At 42.4% G+C, this 11,466-nt stretch overlaps 1 pseudogene; it reads right to left on the reverse strand.

Annotated features, from left to right (window-relative positions):
* Positions 1 to 10,367: 10,367 nt before the first annotated feature.
* LOC101411275 (ras GTPase-activating protein-binding protein 2 pseudogene) lies at positions 10,368 to 11,206 on the reverse strand (annotated as a pseudogene).
* Positions 11,207 to 11,466: the final 260 nt, after the last annotated feature.

Below are 11,466 nucleotides of genomic sequence, written 5' to 3' on the forward strand. Positions count from 1 at the left end.
AATTATATAAATATATATATATACACACACATATACTTAGTGATTTCTAAAGATTTGTTTACATTTTGTGTTTTATTTTCCTGTATTAAGAACTTGTCCTTTCTACTTGAAACAAAATAGGACATTGCATCATCCTCCTCATTTTAAATGTTGGTTCTAATTTTAAAGGGGTGTGTTTGATTTCCACCATTGGTAATGCAGAGTTTGAAAACAGGTGACCCACAGCTTTATGTGGTGGTGGTCAAAACGAGGTGCTCCCTGGCCTTTCTGGTTTTCACAACAAGCTAGAGATTTTCAAACCTACACTTTTGATTAAAAACCCTTATTAAAAGGAAAACATTAAAAAAAAAAGGAACAACAGAACTTATGGGAGTGAAAAACACAATAATGGAAATTGAAAATACACGGGAAGGAAGCGGATTTGGCTCAACTGATAGAGCATCCATTTACCACATGGGAGGTCCAGGGTTCAAACCCAGGGCCTCCTGACCCCGTGTGGTGAGCTGACCCACGCATAGTGCTGATGTGCATAAGGAGTGCTGTGCCACGCAGGGTGTCTCCTGTGTAGGGGAGCTCCACACACAAGGAGTGCACCCCATAAGAAGAGCCACCCTGCGTGAAAAAAGTGCAGCCTGCCCAGGAGTGGCGCCACACACACGGGGAGCTGACACAGCAAGATGATGCAACAAAAAGAGACACAGATTCCTGGTGCCACTGACAAGAATCCAAGCGGACACAGAAGAACACACAGCGAATGAACACAGAGAGCAGATAACTGGGCAGAGGGAGGAGAAAGGGAAATAAATAAATAAAAAATAAATCTTTGAAAAAAAAAAAAGAAAATGCACTGGAGACATTCTACAGCAGATGGGAACAGGCAGGAAAAAAAAAACGATCAGTGATCTACAAGGCAAGACAATCAAAATCATATGGTTAGAAGAGCAGATAGAGAAAAGAATTTTAAAAAGTGAACAAAGCCTGAGACCCATGGGACAACATGAAGCATACCAACGTATGCATTATGGAAGTCCCAGAAGGAGAGGAGAAGGAAATAGGCGTAGAAAAAATATTTGAAGTGTTGGGCTGAAGTTAAAATAAATAGACTAAAAAAATGGTACAGAGCAAGTTTATTGAGCTAACGTTGCATTAAAGCAGAAGCAGAACCGAAAGAGGTTTCTGCTCCAAGGGATGAGGTGGGGGAGCAGCTTATATGGCTTTTTGGAACAAAGGGAATGGGGAGGGATAGAGGGGACATGATTTATGGTTACTATGGAAGCTACAGGGGCTGTTTTCCCAGGGTGTTCTAGTTTGCTAATTAGCAACCGGGATGTGGCCATTGGTGATGTTGGCCATTTGGTGATCAGCAGACTTTGCTGGTGTCAGCTTGAATTCTTTGCTGCAGTTCTTTCTCCCAGGCTGGGGCTTTTATCAGCACAGGATTATGTATGTTAGCCTGCTTCAGTTAACCTCCATTTCTTCTTTATAATTCCCTGGATAAAGTGAAAGTTGAAGCAAATCAAGGTGGTTAGTAAAATCATTTATCATTCCAATTTCACAGAAGAAATTATGGCTGAAAATTTCCCGAATCTTATGAAAAACATAAATGACATGTCTAAGAAGTGCACTGAACTCCAGACAGGATAACCCAATAGACCTCTTCAAGATACATACTAATCAAAATGTCACATGCCAAAAATAAAGAGAGAATTCTGAAAGTGGCAAGAGAAAAGCACAAGCAAGGGATCCTCAATAAGACTAAGCGCCAACGTCTCATCAGAAACCATGGAGGAAAGAAGACAGTGATATGGCATATTTAATGTACTGAAAGAGAAAAACTGCCAGCCCCAAATTTTTATGCAGCAAGTGATACTATCAATGTGACAACATATAAGACATCCCCTGAGAAAACCTCCCCAGAGACTGAGTGAATAAAAGGACAAATTCCACTTGCTCAGAACTCTGGAGGACAGTAGAGATGGAAGAAGGACTCTACAAATGCTGAATTGAGGAAAGAGAAAAATAATCTGGTAAGAAGGTGAAGCTGGCTAGTTTAGGGAATGGGGAGATGAATCTAAAACCTGGTAGAAAAACATGGCTGTGAAACATGTGGCCATGGAATTCCACCTGGAGATCCCAAGGGAAAGACCCCACAAGAATGCTGCTGGAAGAATCCCGTAAGGTCCCCCATTTGGTACAAGATTTGTCAGGGGTCGAGGAAAAGTCCTGGATATTCTGAAAGGGCCTTATCATCAGGCCCCCCTGGGGGGAATTGGTAGATGGGATAATCAGTCAAAACAGCAAAGACCTGGGACCCCTCCCCCAAACATTAACAAAGGGAAGAATAATTAATGGTTCAAAAAGCAAGTGCAGAGGCTAAATTGTCCCTTTTCCCCCTCTTCTGCCTAAACCAGCCCACAAGTACACCTAGGAACCTGTGATCTTATTTTCTCCCATTTCTCTTCTCTTCTCTCATTTCCTTAGTAAATTACTGACCTCACTAAATTGGCATGTTCTTAAGTTCTTTAATGTAATATAGCCAAGAACCTGGAGAGACTCTGACAGGAAAACTTCTGTCCTGGACTGGCTGGTCTTCTTTCCTCCCCCTCACTTGGTCCCACACAGCTTGAGAGTTGCCCAAATGCAGTAGCTCAGGTTACTCCTGCCGGAGAAACAGACTGTAGAGGAATTCACAGCAGCAATTTAGAACCCTACACATATCCAGGCACAGGGACCCAAATCTGCAGAGACCCAGGGTGGAACACAAGCTGCCGAGGAGTGCTGCACACAAAAGGGGGGTGGTGCAGGGAGAGAGAGACTGTGGTAAAAGCAGCTGCCAAGTGATGCATTCTCTCATCCAGTTACTGTCAGCTGGACTACCTAAATGCAAAGTGGATTTATCTGGAGTGACTCATCTTTCTGGATTGACTCCATCTGGCCTCCCAGGAAAGAAAGTTGAGGTAGAAAAGCCTCACAGAGAAAAATAAGGGTAGATTAATTGAATTGCTGTAAGACAGGGGGTGGTTGGGTCCCAGAACTGAAACATATAAGGAAAATGGGGCACTAAGTGAGGGAGAGAATTTAAACAAATCATAGGAGCTAGGGAGAAAATTCTGCATCAAAACAACAGGGAAGCAGATGTGGCTGAAGTCCTTGGGCACCCACCTACCACATGGGAGGTCCTGGGTTTGGTTCCTGGTGCCTCCTAAAGATGAGCTAGATGGCAAGCTGACATGAGGGGCTGGTGTGGCGAGCTGATGCAACAAGATGACTGGATTGTTGGGAAACTGTTGCTCTCCCCCACCCTCAATGGGGCAGGAAGGAGAGTGGTGTTTTCTCAGGCTCTCTGGGCAACTGTGGGCACTTTTGGCCTGCACAGACCAAAGATTTTTGGATACCTGTGGCTCTATCTCCACCATCCATAGGATAGGAGTGGGGTGTGGTGTTTCCCCAGCCTCTCTGGGCTACTGCAGGTGCCCACATGAAACAAACTGTTGGACACATCTATGGCTCCACCTCTGCCCTGACAGGGCAGGAGGAGAGGGACCCTGTTCCCTCAGCCTCCAGGCAACTGAAGCCACTTGCAGCTCCATTCCTGTCTCTGACAGGGCAGGAGGAGGGACAGTGCTCCCTCAGCCTCTCTGGACAAATGAAGTTGCTTTTGGTCCACACAGACAAGATTAGGAGGAGCAGTTGCTTCATCAGTCTACATGGACAACTACAGTCAGTTTTCACCTGTATGGCTTAGTTTGCTGCCCGAACTTGTGGCTCCATCTCCACCCCAGTCAGGGGAGGAAAGGGCGTGGAGCTTCATCAGGCTCTCCAGGCAACTACAGACAATCTGGGCTTACATGGCTTGGATTACTGCACAAGGTTGCGGCTCCATCCCTATCCCTGGCAGGGGAGGAAGATGGGAGAAGCTTTGTCAGTTCCTGGGGCAACACAGGCAGCTTCAGCCTCAATGTCTTACAGTAACAACTATATCCTTGGCTCCTACTCCATAACCAGCCAGGGAGGAAAGACAAGAAACATGACAATGGGCTGAAAAAATTCAGGTTAGCTAAACGAGCTACTATAAAATTTCAAATTAAGTATCAACGAGGGGCTTAGCACAAAGCCAATAGAATAGAAAGCCCTAGACTAAAGAAAGAAACTGAAACTAGAATAAATACATCTAGTAAATCAGATTCTGACACCAACAAAAAATTACAATCCATACCAAGAAACAGGAAGATATGGCACAGTCAGAGGAACAAGATAAGTCTCCAGATGATGTAAAAGAGTTGAGACAATTAATTATAGGTAGTCAAATAAATCTAGACTCTCTTCCAAGCCTCTTAATAAATTCAGTGCGATGGCTAAAGAGATTAAGGATATTAAGGGAAACGGACTTGGCCCAATGGTTAGGGCGTCCATCTACCACATGGGAGGTCTGCAGTTCAAACCCCGGGCCTCCTTGACCCGTGTGGAGCTGGCCCATGTGCAGTGCTGATGTGCGCAAGGAGTGCCGCACCACGCAGGGGTGTCCCCTGCGTAGGGGAGCCCCACGCGCAAGGAGTGTGCCCCGTAAGGAGAGCCGCCCAGCGCGAAAGAAAGTGCAGACTGCCCAGGAATGGTGCCGCCCACACTTCCTGTGCCACTGACAGACAACAGAAGTGGACAAAGAAACAAGACACAGCAAATAGACACAGAGAACAGACAACCGAGGGGGGCGGGAATTAAATAAATAAATCTTTAAAAAAAAAAGGATATTAAGAAGACCCTGGGGGGAGAGAAGGTGGCTCAAGTGGTTGAGGGCATGCTTCCCACATGGGAGGTCCCAGGTTTGGTTCCTGGTGCCTCCCCCCACAAAAAAACAGCAAGCAATAACAAGTAAAAAAAAAAAAAAAAACCCAACCCAGGGGAGCCAAAGTGACCCAGTGGTTGAGCACTACCTTCCCAAACATGAGGTCTTGGTACCTTAAAAAAGAAAAAAGAAAGACATTGGGTGATTGGATGAGCACAAAGAAGAATTTGAAAGCATACATAGAAAAATAGCAGCTTTTATGAGAATGAAAACCACAATGAATGAAATAAAAACACTGGAGGCATATAACATCAGATTTGAACAAGCAGAAGAAAGGATCAGTGAGCTTGAAGACAGGGCCTCTGAAAGCAAACATATGAAAGAACAGATGAAAGGATGGAAGAAAAATGAACAGGGCCTCAGGGAACTAAATGACAGCAAGAGACAATCAAAGATATGTGTCATTTGTGTCCCAGAAGGAGAAGAGAAGGGAAAGGGGCAGAAGGAATATTTTAGGAAATAATTGTAGAAAATTTCCCAACCCTATTGAAGGACATAGATATCTGTGTTCTTCAAGAAGTATAACATGGGAAGCAGACGTGGCTCAACTGATAGAGCATCTGCCTGTCATATGGAGGGTCCAGAGTTCAATACCCAGGGCCTCCTGGCCCATTGGCAAGCTGGCCTATGTGCAAGGAGTGCTGTGCCATGCAGGGGTGTCCCCCACAAAGGGGTGCCCCATGCTCAAGGAGTGCACCCTGCAAGGAGAGCCGCCGTATATGAAAAAAGCACAGCCTGCCCAGGAGTGGCGCCGCACACAAGGAGAGCTGACGCAGCAAGATGATGCAACAACAAAAGAGATGCAGTTTCCCAGTGCTGCTGACAAGAATGCAAATGGACACAGAAGAACACACAGTGAATGGACACAGAGAGCAGACAATGGGGGGGGGGGAAGGGGAGAGAAGTAAAATCTTTAAAAAAAAAAGTACAATGTACCCACATCCAAATAAATCTAAATAGACCTACTCCAAGACACATACTGATCAGAATGCCAAATGCCAAAGATAAAGAGAGAATCCTGACAGCAGCAAGAGAAAAGTGGTGCATCATATACAAGGGATGCTCAATAATATTAAGTGTTGACTTCTCATCAGAAACCATGAAGCAAGAAAGCAGTGGGATGACATATTTAAGATACTGTAAGAGAAAAACTACCTGCCAGGAATCTTATATCTGGCAAGATTGCCTTTCCAAAATGAGGGGGAGTTTAAAATATTCACAGAAACTGAGAAAGCTTGTAACCAAGAGACCAGCTTTGCAGGAAATACTAAAGGGAGTGCTACAGCCTGAAAAGAAAAGATAGTACAGAGAGGCTTGGAAGAGAGTCTAGAAATGAAGATTATATCAGTAAAAGTAACGAAAAATGTAAAAAGAGTGGTGTAAATAAGATATGACAAATGAAACCTCAAGGGCAAAATGGGTGAAGTAAGAACTGCTTTTACAGTAATAACATTGAATGTTCATGGATTAAACTCCCCATTCAAAAGACACAGACTGGTGGAATGAATAAAATATGAGCCATCTATATGCTGTCTACGAGAGACTCACCTTACACCCAAGGATACAAACAGATAGAAAGTGAGAGGCTGGAAAAAGATTCCATGCATGTAGTAACAAACAAACAAACAAAAAGCTGTGAAAATGAGATAGACTTTATTTGTTTGTTTGCTTGTTTATTTATTTTTGAGGTACCAGGGCTAGGGATTGGACCCAGTTCCTCATGTGGGAAGCTTGCACTCAACCACTGAGCTACTTCAGCTTCCCTGAGTTGGATTTTTGTTTGTTGTTTGTTATATTTTTAAGAGGTCCTGGGGATCAAACCCAGGACCTTGTATATGAGAAGCAGGCGCTTATCCCTTGAGCTACATCTACTCCAGAAATAGACTTTTAAAGTAAAGCTGTTGGTAGAGACAAGGGAGGACATTATATATTAATAAAAAGGACAATTCACCAGGAAGAAATAGCAATTGTACACATATATGACCCTAACTAGGATGCCCCAAAATTCATGAGGCAACCACTGGCAAAACTAAAGAAAGAAATAGATGTCTCTACAATAATAGTTGGAGACTTCAATACACCACTGTCATAATTGGATAGCACATCTGGGCAGAGGATCAATTAAGGAACAGAGATTGAATAATATGATAAATGAACTAAACCTAATGGACATATGCAGAACATTACATCCCCAAACAGCAGGATATATATATTCTTCTCAAGTGTTCATGGCTCTTTCTCCAGGAGAGACAGTATGTTGGGTCACAAAAACAGATCTCAATAAATTTTAAAAATATCAAAATTATACTGTGCACTTTCTCTGATCATAATGGAATGAAGCTGGAAATCAACAGACAGAAAAAGGGAAAATTAACAAATATGTGGAGATTAAACAACACACTCTTAAATAATCAGTGGATCAAAGAAGAAATTGCAAGACAAATCAGTAAATATCTATCTTGAAATGAATGAAAATGAGAACACATCATTACCTGTGACATGCTGCAAAGGCAGTGCTGAGAGGGGAATTTATAACCCTCAATGCTTACATTATAAAAGAAGAGGGGGAAAAAAAGAAAAAAAATAGAAAAAGAAAAAAGAAAAAAAGAGGAAAGCAAATATAGCATAAATGGTTGAGCACCTGCTTCCCATGTATGAAATCTTGGGTTTAATCCCTGGTACCTCCTTAAAAAAAATAAGAAAAAAGAGAGAGTTAAAATCACAGCTGGAGGAACTAGAAAAATCACAGCAACCTATTCCCAAAGCAAGCAGAAGGAATAAAATAACAAAGATCAGAGCAGAAATTAATGAAATTGAGAACAACAACAACAAAAAAACAATAGAAAGAATTAATAAAACCAAAAGTTGGTTCTTCGAGAAGACTGACAAAATTGACAAACCATTAGCTAGACTGACAAGAAAAGAGAAGATGCAAATAAATATTTCAGAAATGAGAGAGGGGACATTACTACTGATCCCAAAGAGGTAAAAGAAATTGTAAAAGGATGCTATGAACAACTGTATGCCAACTAACTAGACAATGTAGATGAGATGCATAGATTCCTAAAAATACATGGACAACCTACACTGACCCTAGAGAAATAGAAAACCTCAACAAACCAATCAAAAGAGATTGTAAATGTTATCAAGAACCTACCAAAAATCAAAAGACTAGCCAGAAATAGCCACTATGTATGGCAGGGGAAGTATAGAGAGATTGAGAGGTGAAGAAAAAAATTTTTTTCCCAAATTCTACTCAATTTATTCATTTTTAAAAAATATATTACATTCAAAAAATATGAGGTTCCCATTCACCCCCACTGCCCCCACCCCATCACTCCCCCCACAGTAACACTCTCCCCCATCATCATGACACATCCATTGCATCTGGTGAGTACATCTCTGGGCATCGCTGCATCCCATGGCCTGTGATCCACACCATAACCCACACTCTCCCACGTTCCATCCAGTGGGCCATGGGAGGACATACAATGTCCAGCAATTGTCCCTGCAGCACCACCCAGGACAACTCCAAGTCCCAAAAATGCCTCCACATCTCATCTCTTCCTCCCATTCCCTGCCCCCAGCAGCCACCATGGCCACTTTTTCCACACCAATGCCACATTTTCTTGATTATTAACCACATTAGTTCATGAATAGAATATCATTAAGTCCACTCTAATCCTTACTGTATTCCTCCTTCCTGTGGACCTTGGCTTGGTTGTGTCCATTCCATATCTATGTCAAGAGGGGGCTTAGATTCCACATGGATGCTGGATGCAATCCTCCTGCTTTCAGTTGTAGGCACTCTAGGCTCCATGGTGTGGTGGTTGACATTTTTCAACTCCATGTTTGCTTCCCCCCAAATCGATGTCCAGACACCTCCTGCCCTGCAAAATCCTGAAACAGCCTGGTCCTGAAGAGTTTCCAACGCTGCCCAGCCGCCTCTTCGCTTAGAAAATTTTATTATTATTATTATTAATATGCTAGTCAACGTTACTGATTTTAATGATACTGCAATTTTTATACACTCCAATGATTTTCCAACATTTTGCAGCTGGTTGGCTTTACAACACAGCAATTCATACACTATACTGTACAAAATTACCAGCAAGACTGGAATGATGTACTAATATAAGGCACCATCATGCTTATTACAATACCAGAGGAAAAAATACAGTAAAAACAATTTTCACTGTACACTCTTTAATGAAAGGAAGAAGGGGAGGAGTGTGTTGAGCTGCCAGCCAACCCTGTACTGAATGGAGAGGGGCAGGTAGAAAAAATCTTAGACACAGAGCTACTAAATCTGGTCCAATACTAAAGACCATATCATAGCATTTGAAGTTCTGAATTGTGTTATTTAGTTCATAACTAAATTATTTCTTTCTGGAATACACTTGTAGACTTGTTAAGGTTTGTGTGTACACACACTGTCACAGCAAGCAGATAAAATGCCCTCATCATTTCATCATTTCACAAACGATTCTCTACTGTAAAGGATGATTTTTTCCCCTGTTGCCTCCTGTTGCAGATGTCAGTGCTAATGAGGAGTTCAGAGTACCCATTGGTGCATTTTGATGAGTGCATAGCAAGTTTCTGTTGGTTTGTAATTGGGGGAGGGGGGGAGTCAAGAGAAAGGCAAAATTCTCCAATTACACAAATTGCGCTATTTGTGTTTCCAATATTAATAGGCAGAAACAGTAACAAACAAAATGTGCAGCAGAGGATTTTTTTTTGACTCAAAGACCTGAATTCATCTGGGCATGTCCTTTTAAGTTCATTTTGTTGTAGATGGTTTAAGATGTGGTCATTTCTCAGTCCTTAATTCTCAAAGTCTAGATATACAGTTTAACAATGTGAATCATCTTGTGAAATTGGGGAAATAATGCCCACCTCAATTTAACTGATAACTAAAAATGCTTTTCACATCAAAGAAATGATTTAAAAGGCTGTGTCACATTCCAAAGCCAAAAAATAAGAAATTAACAAGAATGCAAACAAGATGAATAATGTACCACTGCCAAAACTTTGCCTGCAGTGGAGCTTCAGCGACACCGTCCTGTACAGTGGCCTTCCATTTGCCCAGTTCCTCTTCCAGAGCCAAGTTTCTGTGCCATGCCGCCTCTTGGAGGAGGTCCTCTTCCATCATGGTCATGCATCATTCCACCACCCGCTGTTCCACTTGGACCACCAGGACCTCGATCACTGCACCTAATATCCCTGTGATCATTGCCACCACTCCTGGTTTCTTGCTTTCTTGCAGCTCTTGTTTTTTTCTCTTCTGCATTTAAATACGCTTCCCCTCAAAACATAATTGGTTTTGCAATTAAGATTCTCTGAACTGATGCTGAGTCATCTAAAACCACAAAACCAAAATTTGGAAGCTTTCCCCCAACACCCTTGGTATTGATACAAAGTTCCACAATGTTTCCAAAACTCATGAAGAATTCTTCCAGTTCATTTTCATCAATATCATGTGGCAAGTTAACAACAAAAAGTTGATGACTGTCGGGATTATAAATTATTCTACAGTTGTCAGATTCATTCGGTTTAATAACTCCTCTACCTGGTCTTGGTCCTCTTGGAAGAAAACCAGGTCGTTCTCTAGGTTGTTCATGCATGCTAGGTGGTGAGACTGAACTTCTGGTTTAGCTTCAACTCTCAGCTTTGGCGGTTCTTGTGGCAGAGGAACAGGTTCTGCAGGTGAAGGAGAAGTAGACTTCTCTAATTCTTCTAAGTACTCCTCCACTTGAGGTTTCAGCTCTTCAGTCTTTGTTTCATATTCTGGCTCAGATTCAGGCTCATGAGAAGATTCTCCCCATTATTCACAGGGAGAGCTCCACAGTAACCTCTACTGGCATTTTCTTGGACAGGTTCAGAAGATGGTTGCCTTTCTTCTTGTTCTTCTACTTCATCTTCTGATTCCTCATCAATTCTGGTTCAGAATCACCAAACACTTTATCTTCATACTGAAACATATCATTATGAACATAAAACTTATTTAGAACAGACCCTTCAAGAGCCAGAACAAAGATTTGCATAAACTTCCTCTCTGACTGTCCACTGTTAGACAGCAAACGCATGACCTGGACAACTACTCCATCAGTCAAGGTTGCATGAGCAGCCACATGATGAATTTTAGTACGACATTTACTGAAGATGAGAGGCTTTGTGGTGTATATCATCTTGGCTATAAACATCTTCCTGGGGCTTTCCACTGACACCTACTCTGCAATGAACACTGGAAGAATTCCTGCCATAAAATCAGTGTAAATATTCTGAAGCTTTATTCAGCAAAGTGTAATATTGCCTCACAAACTCCTGCACTACAAACAATGGACTGGGCTTCTCCATAACCATTTCTTTGCTGTACAATGTCAAATGCTCCAACTAACAGCACTGGCGGGTATGTCACATGGAGGTAACCAAGAAAGCCGCTGAGGTGGCCGCAGTGGATGCTTCTCATTCTGCCACCTCCTTCCTCTAAGAAACCTCAAATCTCACTGGAGACCCGCGAGGTCATTTCCCTCACAAACTTCCCAAGCGCCAGACTGCGGTGAGCGACAAGGAATACAGATGTTCTGCCCCCTTTGTGACCACCCCCTCTTATTGTTTTACCC

Source organism: Dasypus novemcinctus, chromosome 12 (genome assembly GCF_030445035.2).
Source record: "Dasypus novemcinctus isolate mDasNov1 chromosome 12, mDasNov1.1.hap2, whole genome shotgun sequence".
Taxonomy (NCBI): Eukaryota; Metazoa; Chordata; class Mammalia; order Cingulata; family Dasypodidae; genus Dasypus; species Dasypus novemcinctus.